General features: G+C 40.0%; 1 long non-coding RNA gene across 3 annotated transcripts; it reads right to left on the bottom strand.

Moving 5' to 3' along the window:
• Positions 1-279: 279 nt before the first annotated feature.
• Positions 280-19,393, bottom strand: LOC132330956 (uncharacterized). 3 transcript variants are annotated; one of them, XR_009487477.1, is made up of 7 exons: positions 14,876-19,393; positions 14,191-14,377; positions 13,625-13,776; positions 13,187-13,235; positions 9,576-9,759; positions 1,747-4,424; positions 280-1,089 (listed from the first exon to the last, which is right to left on the bottom strand). It is a non-coding gene; the product is annotated as an uncharacterized LOC132330956 (long non-coding RNA). The 3 variants fall into 3 exon arrangements; XR_009487476.1 differs by having other exon boundaries at positions 9,534-9,759; positions 13,187-13,776; XR_009487475.1 differs by having other exon boundaries at positions 13,187-13,776.
• Positions 19,394-19,413: the final 20 nt, after the last annotated feature.

The following is a 19,413-nucleotide window of genomic DNA, read 5'->3' as shown; positions in this document are numbered from 1 at the left end:
TGTTTAGAACCTCACCCATAACTATCATTGCAACAAATCAATGTATACAATATAGCATCAGTACAGCATTGTATTATTGATGTGCAACACTATCACAAATATGAATTTAGCTATGGTCCATGGGTCAATGTTTTTCATGTATTAATTTGTTTCACAGTTCTACTGTTACATTTCTCATCTATTAAGGCAGGCAAGAATGTTTCATAATATTTAAAAAAAAATCCATTGAGCTGGAAGGCCTTTCTAGAGAACAAAATCTCTGTCTTATTTTCTCTCCCCTGGTAATTTTCTATTATTGGAAGCACAAGAAAGAAACTTAATACTAATTTTAATCTATTTTCCCTGGCGAAACAAAGTAAGAAATAGGCACAGCATGAACAATGTGTTACCTGTGTTCTGTCAGTTTGTGCTCTCTATGGAGAACAGGCTGGCACACAAAATTTGAAATGGTGATTGCATTCCTCTTCTGAACAGATCCACATCCCCCTCCAGGAGGGAACTTGGGTGAGCCCTGGCTGGGTCAGTAATTTCCCCTGGGTGCACAGAAAGGTCTGAAGCCCACACTCTTCAAGAGAAATGGGGAGAGAGGCTCTGAGAGGGGCCTCGACACACACTGTCTGCAGCTGCAGAGCTGAGGTTCAACCCACATCCCACATCCTGGGAGCAGCAGCAGGAACAGATTCCTCACTCCACACCAAGGTTGGAGGCAATGTGTTCCTAAAAAAGACTGGTTTGGGCATGTAGGATGGAGAACAGCCCTGTCCCTGAATCCTAAAGTTAGACAAATATGCAGAGAGCAGCTTCAGCTACGTGGCTATGGTGGGTGGGCTTTCTTATTGAGCTGAAGAAATAGGGCAAGATTTTGCCTGGGATTATTTGTTTTCTTGCAGAATACACAATCTGCCTATCAGTTAGATGGAATTATTACCCACTCACAGCAACCTTTACAGCTAGGATGGTATTACTCATTCTCCTTAACAGAAACCTAGTACTGTGGTTTTGGTGGCACACTGAAAACTTATTTTGACCTGCGTTGTGTTTCACATGGCAATGCATTGTCTCCTTCCTGATCTTGGATTACAGTCCATACTGAAAAAAGAAAAATAAAATAAAGAGATTAAAAGTTTAAGTTGATTTATTTGTAAATGTTGTGGCCTTCCTATAATGAGTCAGCTTTTCCCCTGTAAGTCATGCTAAGCACTAGTTAGTAAATTATCTATTTTCCCTTGCAAACGCTGCATTATGTACAAGAATAAAATATTGCTTTTTAAACAGGAGTGGATGTTATCACTTCAAATGTGCTTATATGTACTTCCTGTGCTGAGCTCCAGCCCAGCAATAACAATACCACAACGACCAGAATGTATAATCTATAATGTGGCCCTGTGTAAATCAAGCCCCCACAGAGCAGTCACACACATCCTGCAGGATACCGCTGCCATCCTCGATTGCTTCCGCTGAGCGCCCTGCATCTGCAGCAGGACTGCTGAGCCAGGCTCAACCTGCTCCTAACTCACAACACTGCAAGGCACCTCCTCCCAGGAAGACTCAGACATAAACCTGAAGTAGGTTTTGGTCATGATTGCTTAAATGGGAAACCAGAAAATCAGGCTTAGGGGAAAAACAGTTTTGATCTTTTGAAAATACTTATGGGATTTCCAATAAAAGCAGAAAATTGTTGCAAATACTGCAAGGGAGAGTATTCAGGATTTCAACTCAGTTGTCAAATTGCTAAATAATGCATACCTGGAGTTTCCACATTGTGGAGACTTAGATGTATGATCTTAGATACTCTGTCATTCACTCCCTTCAGAATATAGCATAATTTTTCCTCTGTGCAAAATATCTAAAAAAAAAAAAATTTTTTTTGAAAGAATTGTGCAAAGTCAAAGAAAAAGCAAAGTCCAAACGAAACCAGAAATATGTCAATTTAATTGCAAGGCACATTGCAGCCATACACTCAGAACAATCTTTCAGGAATACTCTGACAATGTCAGTGTCATGATTCAGTTAGCTCAAGCTAACTCAACAGACTGACTCAGAAATTAAACCTACTTGACCTGTTCATGACTTTATATTTTTAGTTAGTTCTCAGGTTAGATACTGACTTTTTCAAACAGATGTTGAAACCAATACAAAGTTTCAAAATACTGTAAACCACTTTTACATATAATTTATAGATATGATCCTTAGAAACAAAATAGGTGGCCATTGTGTTATTTGCCAACTTTTATAATTGGACTCAATAATCTTCTAATCTCATTCAACTTTGCAACTGGGGGACAAACCATCTTTGCTGGGTATACATAATTTCCACCAAGTCCTTTACTAGCCAGAAGAATTTTAGTATGTTTTAAAATAATAATGTAGCAATTTAGAGGAAACATTATGCAAACCCTGTTCTTTTTCTCTTTCTGATACAGACCTAGCAAAGAGAGATTCTAGCTGGAGGCAAGTCAATGCACTGCTTGTCTGAATAGTATTTTAAGGTATCCCTTTTTCTTGCTGCTTTGGGTACAAAAATATGTAATGAATAAATGATTCAAACTTCATTTGTCCACTGCAGAAGCTGACAGGGAGTATTTCTTTTGCTAGCACAAATACCTGGATTGCAGAGGTCACTGAGGGGAGCAGGGCAAGGGTGCAAGAAGCACTGTGTGGCCAAGGGTAGCTGCAGAACTGACACACACCTTCTGAGGGGCATGGCCAAGGCCTGCTGCACCTCTGGGATATAAAAATCAGTTGCAAACAACTTTTCCCTGGAGGTTTTATTGTCTTTTCTGTACTGGACACGTGACATCTTACATTCCCTGTTACTGCCTTGTACCTTCTCTAGTTTGATCCTTTCTAGAAAGATGCTCAGGAAGCTGAGCATCTGTGCAGGTCCCTCTGTAAGCACTTCATACCCTTTGGAATTAATAATCAGATTAGCACAGGACAGGGAGCCTGGCTATCCCTGGTTCTAGGAAAAACTCAGGAAATTAGGGTCTGATGTGCCATAGCCACTCCAGGGAAAGTGGAAGCTGTTTTGGCTAAAGTTGTGGATGAACTATTCTGCTTGTCAGGATTCAGGCTGATTCCTGCTGAAGTGACCAGATAAAAACATAAGACACATGCCAGTGCTGGCACAGGTAACCCTGCTAGGAAATACACAGCTCTTCATCAGCCTGTCTGCTAAACCCTGAGCTGCCTCTTCATTTCTGTGCAGGATTTGGGACAGTCACAGGTGTGTGGATGCTGCTCTCACTCAGCAGACAGACCCACCTTAGCTCACACAAGTGGTTTAAAAAAAGAGCTGAAAACATGTGATATTTGGCTTATGAAATAATTATTAATTCTTTAATGGCGCAGATACTTGAGTCAGTTAAAAAAAACAGACAGAATTATCAAATTACTTTTGCCTTATTTGTTGCAAACTTCTTAGCTGTGGCACCACCTTGTGGACGTTGCTATGTGGAGTGAGAACTCGACCGGTGGCAACAAAAGCAAGCAAACCAGGCATTTTGGAAAAACAGCTGTGGTCGCACATGGTTTGCTAAAGGAGACTAAAATAACTACATTTTAAAAACTATTCCTCAAAATCCACCTATAAAATAAAATATAAAATAAATATCATCATTAGTTTGCTCAGTTGTCTCTGCAGTTTTTACCAATTCTTCTGCCTGCCAGCCAAGAGGAGAGGCAGCCTCCAGAATTACTTTTGTTCCTTCTCAATTGACTAAGTGGCTTCACCCACACCCCAGTTCTGTTCTTGCTGTACATGCAGACATGACCTTTACACCTATCCCAGGCAACAAGACTTGCAAAGTCAAAATCATAATACTGAATGCTTGGAGAAAATCTTGGGTCCCACTCCATAAATGTAAACTCAACAGCGAGATTGGTGTCCAAGCTAAGCCAAAAGAAAAACAATCTGACAAAGATAAACTGGGGGATCTTATAAATGCTTGCTGAAACACAAGCCAAACAAAAATAAATATAAATTCCACTCTCTTGGCCATTAGATTCTCAGAACCATTTGCAGCTGAGGTGACAGGGGGTTCCTGTTATGAACTCTCTTATCAGCTATGGGCAAAGCAGGAAAGCACGGGGGAGCCAGGATTTCTAACACAAGATCTCCAAGCTGAGGGCAGCACACATTCTCTCTGGGTGTGTGTCTGAGCAAACTTGGGGAGCATGAAATACAACATTGAATTGCATTTTCTATTTCTCTCTCTTCAATAGCATACAACCTGGGGCTTGCGGTAGCATAAAGTGCAGGAGAAGATGAAGACTTGGAGCAACCTCAGACTTGCTAAAATGAAATACTGAGCACAGCAGCCAGGGAAGCCAACTCATGTCCAGTGGAGCTCACCCCTCACTCTAGAATAGACACTACTTTTGTTGCAGCTGGTGTCCTTCCTCTGCAAACAGCAGCACTGTACCTGTTTTATGAAAGAACAGAGAGCAAAATGTCTTTTTTTTTTATTATAAAATGAAAATATCTTCTAAAATATGACAATGTCAGCACTACTTTTACAATTCAGATATTTAAAAAATGTTTTTTAGAAATGAATTTTTATTTTCTCTGTTCTTCATCCCAAAAAGATGAGAGAGTTTATGCTGGTATTTTTTCTTTCCCTTTGACATATTCATACAGTAAACATTAAAGTTATTTTATTTTTTGTGCTTGGAAATTCCTTAGTATAAGTGCAGTGTTTTGAAAAAAATATAGGGCTTTCAAACTCTTGGTGATTATTCTCAGAGATCAACTATTGTTTTCAATTCAACTTAAATATTTGTTTTGGAAAAAAGTCAGGCATTGGCTACCCCTCACTCACACTGAGTGCAGATATTCTCTTTCTCCTTAGGCACCATTAATGTAATTTTGTTCCTCATTGCAATTAGTTGCATAATGCATCCTCATTAATGGCTCTGGATGTATCTGCATGGAAGTTTTCATCCACAGAATTGCAGAAGCAGTTACTGTAAACATGGGGTGAGTGACACAGAAAAGACTGAACCAAGTTTATTCTTATCCAGAACTCAGTTTTAAAAAAAATCTTCTTTCTTTTTTTTTTTTGAGCACATGAAAATGTCATATTTGTGTCCATCACATTCAGCTTATTTGCTGTCAGAAAAGAAGCTAAGAAACTTTGAGGCAAAAATAACCTTAAATGTCCAAAATGGTACTTTTTCCACAGACTTGGAACTCTCTTGAATATTTTAATTATCTCTTTCCTAAAAGCCAACAAAATAGCATGGCACTAGATTAAAATAATTTTCTTTGCATTTCTGCTAGAACTGATTTCTTGCTGAATTAGCACATCAACTCCAAAACCAATTTCCACAGCATCAGTGACCTTATGCCACTTTATGTCTTACAGCAGCAAGAGGGAAATGGTTTCAGGGGGCTGTAACAGTTTAAAATTATTCAGTATAAATCCACTTGTTGAACTGGTACATGCAGGAGACAAAGCCCTGAAATTATGTTGCTAACCTATATGGCCTAAAGTCAGATTTCTGCATTTTTAAAGGCTGCACCAACTGACCCAGAGCTGTGGTGGGTATTATCAGAAAATGGGATGGAACAGGCAGAAATCTGTTTCAGGCTGGAAAATTCTGGGGGAGAGAGAATGAATGAGGAAGCAGCAGCACCCCCAGGATGAGATCATGGGGGACACAGCCCTCTGTGGGAACAAAGGGAGGAGTGGAGAAAGGGACCAAACCCTACACATGAACTACATGAACATTTCAGGGGGTCCTTTATTAAGAGGAGAATTTTCCAGGTGAAATTCAGTAAGTCTGCAAAAAAAGATGGATAAACCCAGACTCTTCAAGCCCAAATGCAGAGCTAGTTTGGTCTTCATAAAAACTAAGTGCACAGCTCTCTAGCAATCAAAAGACAAGGTAATATTATTATGTTATTTAATACTTTTTACAGAGAATGAAGGTTGCATAAGCCTCTACGCTTATTAGACATTAGATTTAATTTCCTGTATTACTGAGAAATGGGTGACTTGGAGCTCAGCCAGCCTGGATAGATATAATAGGTTACACATTTATAAAAGGAAACCAGTACAAGTAGGAACTGCTGCTAGAGGTGTCAATTTAAAGCAATACTCTCCCTCCAAAAGCCCCATCCCACACAGGATAGAGCAGACTGAATCAGAGATGTGCTGTAAAAGCATTAAGTCAGGGGAAAGTGGTGCAGAGACAGCAACCAATGACTAAGTACATTTGACCTTCATGTGCTATTTTCTTCTGAAGTCTTAATTTTGTGGTTTCCCAATGGGCTCATCCCCAGCAAAATTTGATGTCCTGTAATAATTATCACAGGTGTTGTTTATACATTTATGCCTTGGTCTGCCAGACCCAATGTTACTCCATATATTGATAATAAAGAAACAGGTTTTTTACTTATTGTTTCACTTGCTGAAGTGCAAAACCAAAATGAAATAAAATGCTTTATAATCTATTTATTTCCTAATTACTTGTGCAATTTTGCTCAATTTCTTGTTTTCCAGTGTGCTTTCCTTTTTTTTAATAAAAGGCAATATAAAAGACAAAGAATTTTGAAAAGAAGGAGGATCTGGGAATTCTCAATATGCAAGTTAGCTCCTTGACATTTTCATTAAAAAATACCACAGGTGAATCTTCCTATCACTATTCAGATGATTAAAAAATTCAGATGATTAAAATTATCTTTGCCTTTCAACATAAATCTTGTTTCAAGATAAATCTTTTTAAACTATGAAAGCCCTTTTTGAATTTCATCTTCCTCCTTATTTTGAGGGTACTGTAAGAACAGCTACAAACTAAGTGCCATAGAATATGCAATATAATTATATATTTTGATTTTACCTTGCTCAAATTATGATATTTTCAACTCCTTGAGACATAGTATGTGCTTATTACTGAAGTAATATGTCAAAATAGATTGCAATTTGTTAATATCAGTACTAGAAAGGAAAGAAAGTGTGGAACAAACAAGCAAATAAATTCTGCACTGTAAAGCACCAAGTATTAATTTCTGGATAAAAATATATGTTAAGATTGTACAGAGCAAGATTAAACTAAAATAAACACATTCAGATAGGGAGAGGTTGTTACCATCTGCAGTCCAGCTGAAGTGAGAGAACATTATGGGTATTCAGTGTCATTAAGACCCAAGTAATTTCTATTTTGTATTTTCTAGTGAAATATCACTCTGATGAGACATTCTGAGTACTTAGCAGCTCCCATGATGCCTTTTCTGGGCCTCAGCCATCTGGATGAATTTCTGGGGTCACAGCCTTTGCTCTCTTTAGGATTCCTCCACAGTGGAGCTGCAGCTAAAGCACTGACAAGACATAAGCAAACTGCCTCAAACATTCCCAGTCTGGAAGCATCTCCAGGGATCACTGAGCCCAAGCCCAGCTCAAAGCTGGATCACCCAGGGCAGGGTGCTCGGAACCTTGCTCAGCTGAGTTTGGAGTTTCTTCAATGATGTCAACTTCCCAACCTCCCTGGGCAGCCACGGGACAGATGCTCCTCTGGCCCACCCCCATGGCCCTTTCCTGCCATCCATCCAGCATGTCCAAGTCCTTCCTGCTGTGGGGAGCCCAGAACTGGGCACAGCACTCCCACTGAAGCCTCAGCAGTGCTGGGCAAAGGGGAATGATCACCTCCTTTGACTTCCTAGCAATGCTCTTCCTAATGCAGCCCAGGATGCTGCTGGGCCTCTCTGCCAATATAGATGTTTACAGATATAACAGAATTTTAAGGACATGATGAGTTATGTATTTCCAGGCTCTGCTCTATATCAAGGAAATACAAACTACATTATTTTGCTAATACATGTTTTATGTCAGTATCAGGGATTGTATTTCTGTTCTCATTACATGATTTCCTAAATAACTGGCCCATTAAAACCATTGCTTGGGATGATTACACAGTGCTTTGTAAAAACATCTGTGCACAGATTTCTAAAGGTAACTCTGAAAATCTCTAAATGCAGACCAAGGTATGTTCACAGGAATGAAGGCATCTTGGAAACTGCAATTCTAGAAGACAGGAATTCTCAATTTCATTGTGTTGTTAATGTTAAGATCTAAAGATAGCAGATTAATTAGTATTATATTTAACTCACAGATAACCTTTTGTAGCAGTAACATCCAGCTTATAAACTTCCACAGTTTCCAAAAGCACTCCACACTGTTTCAGAAGCCAAAAATCCTGTTCTCCCTAATGTATTCCTGAGAACCTTTCACTTCCTCTGCAGCTGCCACAGTCTAACTGTGGACAATACACTTATGTATTGACAACACACAAATTTTCTGTGGAAAAGGGTCCATAGACCTTCCAGTGGGTCCTCAGGCAGCCTAAAGCAATGAGATGGTCTATCAGATTTGTTTGTCTTGGCAAGGAAGACAGCAACCTTGTTCTTGAAAAATCTACATTTAGTTCCCCATCTATAAACAATTTTCATCAGTTCTTCCATCTGCAGTATAAGTCTTTGTTTGGCAAACAATTTGCAATGTTTCTTGTTACACATGTCAAATTGTTTCTGTTCTGCACGAGAGCTGTAATGACTTAAAGGACCCAAGTTCCATGTGGTGGAAGGAGTTTGTTCCCTCTGAATCCAGGGGTACCTTTACTGCCCTGGTTGGTCTGTGATTTCTTTGCATTTTTTACAGTCTGTGACTGCAGAAAACAGAATAAAACTCCTTCTCATTAGTGACATAGCAGTACATGAGCCAACACACAGTCTAGCTAATGTCCTTTTACCTTCTGGAATAGTTTAAAGCAGGATGCAAAATATTCTTGCAAAAATATACAAAGTCCTTTCCATCCACTTTCCTGTAAAGCTATGCCAAAAGCCCTGGGAAAGCCTTTTGACTCCAGCCTACATGCTTAAAAGAAATCTGGGAGACTGGCAAAAACCCACAATATAATTAGGACAATGCTGGGACCCAGATTAACATTATGAAAGCAAACACCTTTCACACCACTCCCAGCTCTCACATATCCATACTTAAGGGAAATTAAAATTCAGATGCTCACGAGCAGAGCAGCTCTTCCCAAAACAACACTGGATTGGCCCAGGTGGCCACAACCTGCACAATTTTTCATGGACTGACTTTCAAACTGCCTCATAGCTGCCTCAGTCTCAGAGATGTTGAATATCTTTCTCAGCTTTTTCCAATGCAGACCAGATGTTCTATTGTGATAATTCTCTCATGGGCCTTTTCCATTTTGACTCTCCATCAGCTAGGGATCCAAAGAGACATTACTTGAAAAACAGGAACCATAAAAGAGCCAGGAACTTATAAATTAAAACATAAACATTAATTTGTTTTCCAAAATACAGATGTCTTTTGTCAGTTCAAGCCTTGATCTCTCCACCAGTTAAAGGCAGCAGTTGTTCTGTGGAGGCATGCACTGGAAATTAGCCAACGGGCATTAACTTTTGGTTCTGATTGAACTGAGGAAAATTTGAAACAGAAACACAGAATTAAAAGTTGTGATAGCAATTATTGCCTGATAACATTTGAAAATGCTCATGACAATACCAGAAGAAGTGTCCTGCCTTAAGGAACTGTAAATTACAGAACCTTTTTGGACGAGGCTCAGGAGAGATTTGGGGTGTCCTTGGTGACAGCAGGGGTCTGTCCTTCTCCTCTCCTGGCTGACACAGCACAGGGACCAGGATCCATCCCTGGGGAAGTGCATCCTGGGGGGTGACTGGAGCAATGGGGTCACAGCAATGTGCCACCAGCACAGCTCTGGACAAAGGGACTGGGTTGGAAGAGGAAGGGACACAAGACAGAGACAACTTTAAAGGAACAATTTTATACACTACAAACACAAGTGCTCAAGGTTCAGCTGTATAGATTTAGTTTTGTATTGACATAATACATCAAGGCTTGTTTTCAAATGGCCCCTGAAAATCTGTCTTTTTTTAATGCTAAATCACTTGATATATCAGTATTATTACATCTCTTAATTTTTTATCTCAATAAAATCTTGAGAATATTTAAAATAGCAGAAAGGCTACAGGCAACCAAAGAAAACATCTATAAAAATGTGCATAATAAAGAGATAAGGACAAAAAATTACTTTCTTTTTTTAACATGACCCACATGTGAACTCATTTTTCATCTTTAAAAAGTAGCAATTCACAAGTCACACCTCTTCATTCCCTTTGAAATCAATTTTATACACCTACACAATTCTTCTGACAGTGGATTACTGCAGGTTTACACTCAAACTTTGAGTTTCTAGTTCTGCTGTACTTTCTTGAAAAAAATTTATGAGAGATAAATACTACTCTGCAACTTTTAGCAAGGAACCCTGAGCAACTGAACATTTTATTGTACCTAAGCAGGGAAGGTACAACAAATTGCACTTCTTGATGAAATCAGTTCCTTTTCTTCTCACATGGGCATAAACAAACACCTGTAATTTATAATCCAATCCAATCCAAGAAGTATCACTGAATGATACCCTTTTCTTCTACTCCTTCAGAGACTTTGCTCTTGCCAATAATTACTTTTTCTAGAACATTCTGTTCAGAATAAGCCAACAGTCTGTCCTTTACACCAAGACTTGTCCTTCCTCTGTACTACAATGCACTCACCTGCTGGAGCAGGGATTGAGCAGCCCTTATTCCCTCCCTTGACACTGCTGGAATAAATCCTTGTTTTCCAACACCCTTTCATGACAAGCTTTACATCTTCATTTTCTTTTCCTAGGCTGCAGCTCCTCTAGATTTCCCACCATACTACTATCTGTCTGTACTCCTCTTGCTGAACTGTTCATGCTTTATTATTTAATGCAGGGAATTCTAAGTAGCTGTTCCCACTTCATCTGCTCTTCCCTTGAGGGGTCAACCAGCATCTGCTGTTCTCTGTCTCCTGAGGAAGAAACAACTTCCACAGAAAGGAGCTGCAAAGATCCTTTCATGGTTTCACTTCACACTAGGAAAGATTTTGATTGCACATGCTGGTTCCAGCAGCATTTGCTCTCAGGTAAAAACTGTAGTCCTGTATATTGCTAAAGTTTTAATATTCTCCTCCTTAAGGAGAAGACTGAGGTAACAATTTGGAATATACATTTTTCTCAAAGGTTTTGCACTGGTTCAGACAATTCATCAAAGATGCTCTTCATCAAAAATGTAGAATTCTGTTCCAAAAGAATATGAGAAGTAAAAGGAGTCAGATATTTCTGTGAATTTTTTAGTAATATACTGAAAATGTGCATTTATAGCTGTACCTGTTAGCTTATTAAGGTGATTTTTTTTCAGATCTATGTATGTTACAAATGAGCTTTTTATAAAATGATGCAGACTACAGAATGATGCAAATCTAATTATTTCAATATGAAAGAAACAGTTATTTTAAACTTAAACTGTGAAGTGGCAGATGTACACTCACTTCTAAGGGTAATTTTAAATAGTAAAATCTATTGCAACTGGTATGTCTTAAAAGTGAAGATTTTATCCAGACTACTGCTGGTAAGGACTAAGAAATTATTTCCTGGCTTTGCCATGACCAAATTCTGAACTTCTGCCTCTGTTAATGCCCTTGCTCAGTCAGACATTCACATGTAGGAATAGCAACCCCTGTCCTGCTCCCATCAAAGGGGCTGCAGTGACACCCTGTGCCCACGCCAGAGTCTTGGCATCCCTTCCCAATAAACCACTCCAACAGAACTTTCCCTGCACACACCACCTGAAGTGGCCACAGTTGCAGTGGGAGGTGTTTCTGTCAGAGGCACTTCTGCCAACCTTTCCCTAGATGTCGCCCCATTTTCTGCCTCCTACATCACAGCCTTAATCACTACACGGAAAACTATCACGAAGGTTCCTAGTTTTCTGTTTCTTCCCTGTGCAGAAAGTATCATAGAGCAACCCAATTTCTTCAGAGCAACAAAAAGACATTCTAATTACATAAATGCATTATTCTATTTAATAGAATATATCTAATATATCCCACCAAGGTCATACTGAAACCTGAAAATAGCTTTTATCATAGGCTTGTTTTCACACCCTTTTTACTTCCTACTAAGTGTTGACTCACTGAGTCTGGAGTTGCTGACCTCATCCCCTACTTTGTGCTGAAACAAACAATCTCCCTAAGGATATTTCCAAAGTTTCCAGATTCAGTTTTCATGCATACTTTGCTATTCTTTCTCTCTTAACAATTTTTTTCAGAGGATGTCCTTCTGCCCTTATATGATTTTGCCACTTACAGACTCATTTGCACTATCCAAGAGCTACAGGACACTATTTTGGGAATTGAAGGCAGGATTCAGGCTTGTGTTTTGGCTGATTTGGACTTAAAACAGGGTTCTGAGGGCACCATCCTTGGTTCCACCCCAGCATTAATACCTCTCTACAATTCACAATTTCTTCCTGTGGAAATGGTCTTTGGAAAGCACATGCTGATTTCTAGACATGAATGAAGCTTCCATATTGTCCAGAAATATGAAGACTCTTCAGTTTGTTGCAAAAACTACCAAAATATCTCCATATTTTCTAAGTATTTCAAATTTCAGTTGTGCTGAAGTCGTCATTGATTGGTTGTCCACAAGATGGGGCTTCTACAACAGAGATCTTTATACCCAAATTTAAGATTCTGATGTAAAACCCATGAATGGCACCACAGTTGACAGAAACATACTCTGAAATTTTGGCACAGGAATGGTCCTCACTGCATTCCCCATTTCTCATGTAAAAACAACAACTCCTCAGGAAATCAAAACAGCAGCTAGTGATTTTATCTTGTCCTTAACCCTTGCACAGCACTGGTGTACAGCTTGTAAGCCAGAGGCAAAATGCTCCACTGCAATCACCCTGTGTCTTGCAGAGATTCTGGGCAGTCCCCCATGTCTAAAGGAGAGTTTGTGGAATAGCACACAGACCAAAACACCAAATGGTGTGCCTGTGGCTTTGGAGACATTTTCTAAGTCAATATGCAGCCTTCAGAATTTCTGAAGCAGCCTGCAAGTCCACTGCTAAGATGATAAAGCCTCCAAATAAAAGTTAAAGTAGCTCCAGAGTGTGCAATTTTTGTGAACTTAACTGAAAGAGGGAACGGTTTGCTGTCACAAAAACTAACTGTAGGCATGCACTTCACAATAAATGAAAAGAAAAATAATTTATTCTTAGACACAAAAATTTCTAAACATTATAAAAAATAAAAAAAGAATAGACTTACAGTACCTTTAGCTGTCTTGGTTCACTGTGGTGTTTGTTTAAACAGCATGTTCTGCTAAAAAAAAAAAAAAGGCCTTTTTCCTCTTTTGTCATGTAAGTAAACAAGCAAGATTTTCATGTCCTATAGGAATCTCCACACAACCAAAATCAGAACAGACTAAGGAATTGTACAATTACCTTCTTGTATTCCTTTTACTGTCAGAAGTTTAATTTATGATAACTTCTGTTTTCTGCATGATATAGTTGTTTTCTAGAATTTTTTTTCAGGAAGCACAGTAGTGTTTGAGCATGCAAAAGCAAATACTGGTACAAATTTCCAGCCTGTCCCTCCAAGAGAAGGCTGTACAAACACAGACTAATCAAAAAGCAAAACTAAATATTAAGAAGAAACATTTCTGGCCAGAGGATAAAGTGAATTTCCCAAGGGCAGTCATTCACAACCACCTGATACTTTTAGTACAAAATCTTCAATGGTTCCTTCTCACATTCCTTCTGTTCAGACTCCAGTAACTTGTCTGCTGCAGTCCAGCCAGCTAAGCTGTCACAGACCAGAGCTTCAACAGGAAGTGCAGAATAGTACTCTTCAGAATAATCATCTGGAGAAGCATAAAATAAGAAAATATGAGTAGGCAGGAATTACATGGAGAAGGATAGGGAGTGACAGGAGCTACAAACTGCAGGCAACCGTGTATTAGGAAAGGGAAGGACACTAAATTTGATCTACCACTAAATAATATTCCTTTATTAAACACTGAGGTTTTAACTGGATCACTCTGTGCAGCTTGGGGTGCCATGCTCACTGGAAAAGTGGACCAAAGAAGGAGGCTGCAGGACACTGAAACATCTCAGAGAATTACAAATCGTGATCCATAAGGAAAAACTGAAACACTGTAAGAGTTTCCAGATATCTAAAATTGCTTTAGCAATACAAACAGAACACATAATAAACAGTTTGACTTACAGCAATCTTAGGTAATTTTGTGAAGCAGTAAGGGATTAGAACACAGTACCTGTAGCCATCATTCAGTATCCAGAAACAGTTTCAACAGTTTTCTGTCAAGGAATGACAAAGACATAGGTGATCTTGGGCTTGGGCAGAGCTGTCAACCAGAGCTGACAGGTCCTACTCCCCAGGTTCTCATGAATCTATTCAAGTGTCATTTTATCCTTCTGATATTGCAGAAGACCTACAGTTACCTGCAGGAAGAAAACAGAGGTTTTAGGCTACAGGAAGAATGGTGAAAATCAGAAAAACATAAAGAGTATGGAGAAGGTGAACAAGAGGTGTTTTAAATTTTGCAGCAGAATGCATATTTAACTAAAACAATTAATTCATCAAGTCTGTTTTAAAGAATTACTTTGGATACTACCTTACTGTTGCAGAGAACTGGAGGAACAAGAAGTCTAACAACCTGGCTTCTGGATAACTGTGGATAGAGCTCACTCCTTGCAAATTCAGGAAATACTTGAACACAGCAAAAAGTGAAGCTCCAATTAAAATTGAAAATTAAAATTTAAAACATCAATTTCTGTGTATTGACTAAGCACCACTTGTTGAAAGCCAGCCCAACACTTGTGTCCCAAAGCCTGTCAGGAGGACAGGCTGAATGTCACACTCTGCCCAAGCACACCAGCTTTCCTGCAGGAATTGTGATTTCTCTCTGTATTGGGAACGTCCCCACCCATTCTACTTACCCAGTTTTTTACCAACTGACATCTTTTCTTCCTGGCATTTTCTGAGGATATAAGGAAGAGTGAGAATCAAAATAACACAGCAGTGAAGCATCTGCTGTAAATCACCTGAGAGAAACAAAACATAATAAACTAGCCAGGAACCTTTCGGGGTCATCTCCATATAATCTACTGCAACTAAAACCATTCCTGAGACATGTGACCTAATCTGCCTTTCAAAGCCTTCAGCAAATGTGATTCCCAGATAATAATTTTCACTGCCAAACTACATTTGCAGTTTGAAATAATTTCTTAATATCTATTTTAAATCTCCAAGTCCATCACCTTTTGCCCTAGACCCACTAAACATAGAGAAAAACTGATTCCTTCTGTCTACAGAGAAAAATTTTATATATTTGAAAGATCATTACCATTTTTCCCAACACCTTCCTTTTCTTCAGACTAAACAACCCCAATTCTTTCAATCTTCTCCCTCAGATCATATTTTATAGGCCTCTGATCATTCTTGAAGATGAGACTATGGCAACATGTGGTACAAGGAGAAAAAGAAAAATTGATATCTACACAAAATTCCCCAGGAAGCTGGGTGACACAGGGTTTGTTTGAAGAGGTTACTTTTGTATGATGACTGTCTGCTTTGTTGTTTGGGTGTTTTAGTCCCAAAATACATGTTCTTTCTGTTCTTTGTGGCTCACAGTGCAGGTGCTCCACTACACAGAATAGGCAGGCATTACACTCCTCACTGAAAAAAACATTTTGGAGCTGGGGAAAACTGTTATTATGGAAGGCAAGTTATTCTTGCCAGTCATGGAATACTTCTCCTTACCAAGATGGTATCTTTGAGACAAATTGATATAAGCGGCATTTTTGTGATACTAGGATAATTTAGGCAGAAGTTTAAGTAATTTTTAGAAACATGAGTAAAATCCTGCATCACAAAGTGCATTTCAGGGAAATATATTAGTTCCATAATTGCTTCCTAGTGCTGCATTCACTCTGTCTCAGAAAGCAATATGCAGTTGTAACATACACTGAGAAACGTCTACAGTTCAGCTAAAATCAACAAAACTAAAAATAATCATGTGCATTTTAGAAGATGCCATGTCCTTTATAACCAGATAAATTAATTCTGCCATCCTCGTAATCAGATTCACATACATAATGGAAGAATGTAATTTACTTCCAGAGGTATACAAAGCCCTTTTTTTTCCTTCCAGAAAAAGGTTTTAAAATTGCATTGTGTTCTATTCACCAACATTACCCGAGCAAACAGAGTTATCTCTGAACCTCTGGGTACCATGGCATGGAAAGATTGCACTCAGAAGTCAACTGGGCTTCTGTGTATGAATTGGGAAAACAACTCTATCCAGAAGAAAGATAAGACCTACTGAGAGATAAGAAGTGCTGGGAAAATAAGCTTGATGGAAGAAAAGGAAGTGAAAAAACTTTTCCATGCTGAGGACAGAAAAGGTCTTTCAAAAACTTTTGTTAAGCATGACATATTAAACATACCCAAAATGTTGTCCAACAATAACATGAACACGGATCACGTAAAATGGTGCTATCAAAGAGTCTTTAATCTAACAATTAGGCAATTTATGACCTTAACTTTGTAGAGGAACTCCTAACAAGAAGGACTTTTTATGTCCTCACAGGATTTTAGATTTTTAACTCAAAAGGAAATTGATTTTTCAGTAAAACAGTTCATCATCTCTGGCTACCTCGCATGAGCCTTAAGAATACATCAATATGTCACTTGCCTCCTCTCATATCAAAAGCCTGTAAAATAAAACATAAACTTTGTCTGCATAGTTTAAAACTCTTTTTCTTGAATTTCCATTCTATTATGAAAGAGAGGTTTCACTCAGAAGATGCTACCTGCCAGAAGGTGGTGAGGACAGACCCATGTGTGACATTGTTGTATCGAGGCGTACCAGAACATGAATTCTGTACACTGGCAAACTTCAGAACATAAACACTTCCACTCTGATGACAGATTACAGTCAACTGTTTAAATGTCTAGAGGTGAGAAAAAGTTTCATTGACTTGTGTTGCCAGTTCTGTATTGATATTAGTCTGACAGAAATTTTTGTATTTGCATGATCTTTTCCATCTGTAGTATTTGTACAGCCCTAAACCACAACATGAATCTTTCTTCCTCTATAGGAGCATTTGAAGGCTCTAGAAAATCCATTCTGACTATTACTTGTTCCCCAAACTAAGTAGAGGAAGTAAAAACCAGAGAGAACTGAAGTAAGCAGTTAAACTGCCCTGTGGTTCTGCTAAAACAAAGAAACCATACTCATCAATCCCATCCTCTGAGGACCCATCCCTCTGCTTCCTTGTCCCCAACCTCCAAAAAGTGTGGTAGCAAAAGGAGCAGGCTCACAGCTACACCTCAGCATATGCAGGGATATTAAAAGACATTTGTGAACACTAAAATTTTTCCATTTTTCATCTCCTGGACCTTTGTACAACTTTTGAGCCAGTGGTGCAAAGCCACTATTAATGACCTATCTGACATAACAAGAGTGAATGGCCAGGAAAAGCAGTGCCTTCAACCTCCCCTACTTCAAAGAATCCAGGCATGACTGGTAGTAGCTCTTCCCCCTCAGAGCTCTCACAGGTGCAGTCTGTCTTCTTGCAAGGCCAAACACAAACCTCTGCTTCCTCTTTGGACTCTGTGAGTCCACCATGAAAAGCTGGTCTCTTCTGGCACTTGACAAGTCTGCATTTTTTAAAACATGCCCAGATTTGGAGCATCCTGTACCTACTAAGGGAAAAGTTGTAACTGGGACTAGCAGCTATTCCTTCTGGAGATTGAGTTCAAGGTAAATAAATGCAACATCTCTACCATGAGATGCAGAGGAAATCTCACCTATTTCCTGACTGCATGACAGGACGAGACCAGTTTGCACTCTGGTTTCCAAAGAAAGGTTGTTTTGGCATGTCAGCCAGCAGGGAGGCACCACAGCTTTCCATAGGACCTCCTCACTGTGGAAGATCAAACTGTGATCACAGCCTCACACCACGGCACAGTGTGACCTGTGGTTTTCACTGAACTACATAAAGGACACAGGCCCGAGCCTCACAGAGAAAACAAAACATGAGAGAACAGCTAACTCAGTCTTTTAGCTGCCCATAATCTCGTTCCCAATGGTGGCACTGCACAACTGAAAATACCAGTGACAACGCTGGAGTTTCATCACCAGGTTCTCACAGCAGACAGCTCTGACATTGCCTTAACCTTGAAATCACGACTGGGTGAGGCAGTGGTTCACTGGATCCCCTCCAACAACTGCTTGCCTAATTCTATTAAACCAAGCCAACAGACTCATAGGATAAACACCCAAATGAGCAAGCCACATAAAACAGTCATTATTTACAATGCACCACTGCAAAGCCTCTCTATCTTGAGCAACACTCACAATCCTGCCCCATGTTCAGTTTCAGTTTCCTTGAAAAGCCTGAAACCGTGTTAGAACACCATAAACGGCAGCAATCATAGGCTTTACACCAGGGTTGTTTAACTTACCCATCGATAAGCAGCAAAACAAACCACGCTAAACAGTAATAAAAAGAAATCTACAAGAATGAGCTCACAAGGATAATCAGCAAAAACTCTGATCTCAGACTGAGGTCCACCAGGAAAAGTTGTGGAGCCAAATATGTCACTGTGAACAAGAGGTCTGGAGATACTTGGACCCAAGCAGGCACAAAGCAGGCCCGAGCTGTGTCAGCAGAGAACTCGGTGATAAGCAGCAGCCACGCTGTACTTCTTTACAGACTGGAATTTGCTGCTGCTCTCACCTGCACCACATTTGCTTCACCTTAAAAAATACTTTGCTTTAAAAACTGGATTTTAAAGTATTTTTCATGGTGTGAATCTGAAGGCCAAGGATACATTTTGAGGAACCAAAGAACACTAACAGGACCATCTGCGTGGGTCAGCGCTGGCACACTAACACAGTGACAGAGGAGGATTCACTGTCCTCAAATATGCATTTATCAGTACTTACCTATACTTACATTCAAGTATGGACATATTTTATAAAGGAAAAAAAAAAGGAGCTAAATATATGGCTTATTAGGGTACCTGCTCATTGCGTAAAAAACCTTTAGAAACGCAAAAACCAAGTGCCTGCTGCTGGTTTTGCTCCACTCTGGGGTTCACTGCCCTATGCCTACACTGACCGTGACTCTCGGGTCACGCCAGCGACCAGCACGGAGAACCCCTTCCGTGTCTGGGGACCCGCCCGCGGGGGGAACCCTTGGCAAGGTCCCTGGGCCCCGCACAAGCCCCTCAGCCGGGCTGGGCCGGGTGGTGCAGGTGTCCCCGCTGCCATCCCGCCCTGTCCCGCCCCGCCGGGCCCGAGCGGCCGCCGGCTCCGCCATGCCCGGAACACAAACAAACACCTCGCTCGGGGGCGGAGCGAAGCGGCTCCCACCATTTTGGGGCCGGGGGAGCCCAGCAGGCGGCTGGGTCCCCCAGCCCGTCCTAGCCCGCCTCGTTCCGTCGGGGGCGGGCAGGGCTGTCCCCG

Source organism: Haemorhous mexicanus, chromosome 9, assembly GCF_027477595.1.
Source record: "Haemorhous mexicanus isolate bHaeMex1 chromosome 9, bHaeMex1.pri, whole genome shotgun sequence".
NCBI classification, from domain to species: domain Eukaryota; kingdom Metazoa; phylum Chordata; class Aves; order Passeriformes; family Fringillidae; genus Haemorhous; species Haemorhous mexicanus.
This window is presented reverse-complemented; position numbering and strand designations above follow the sequence as displayed.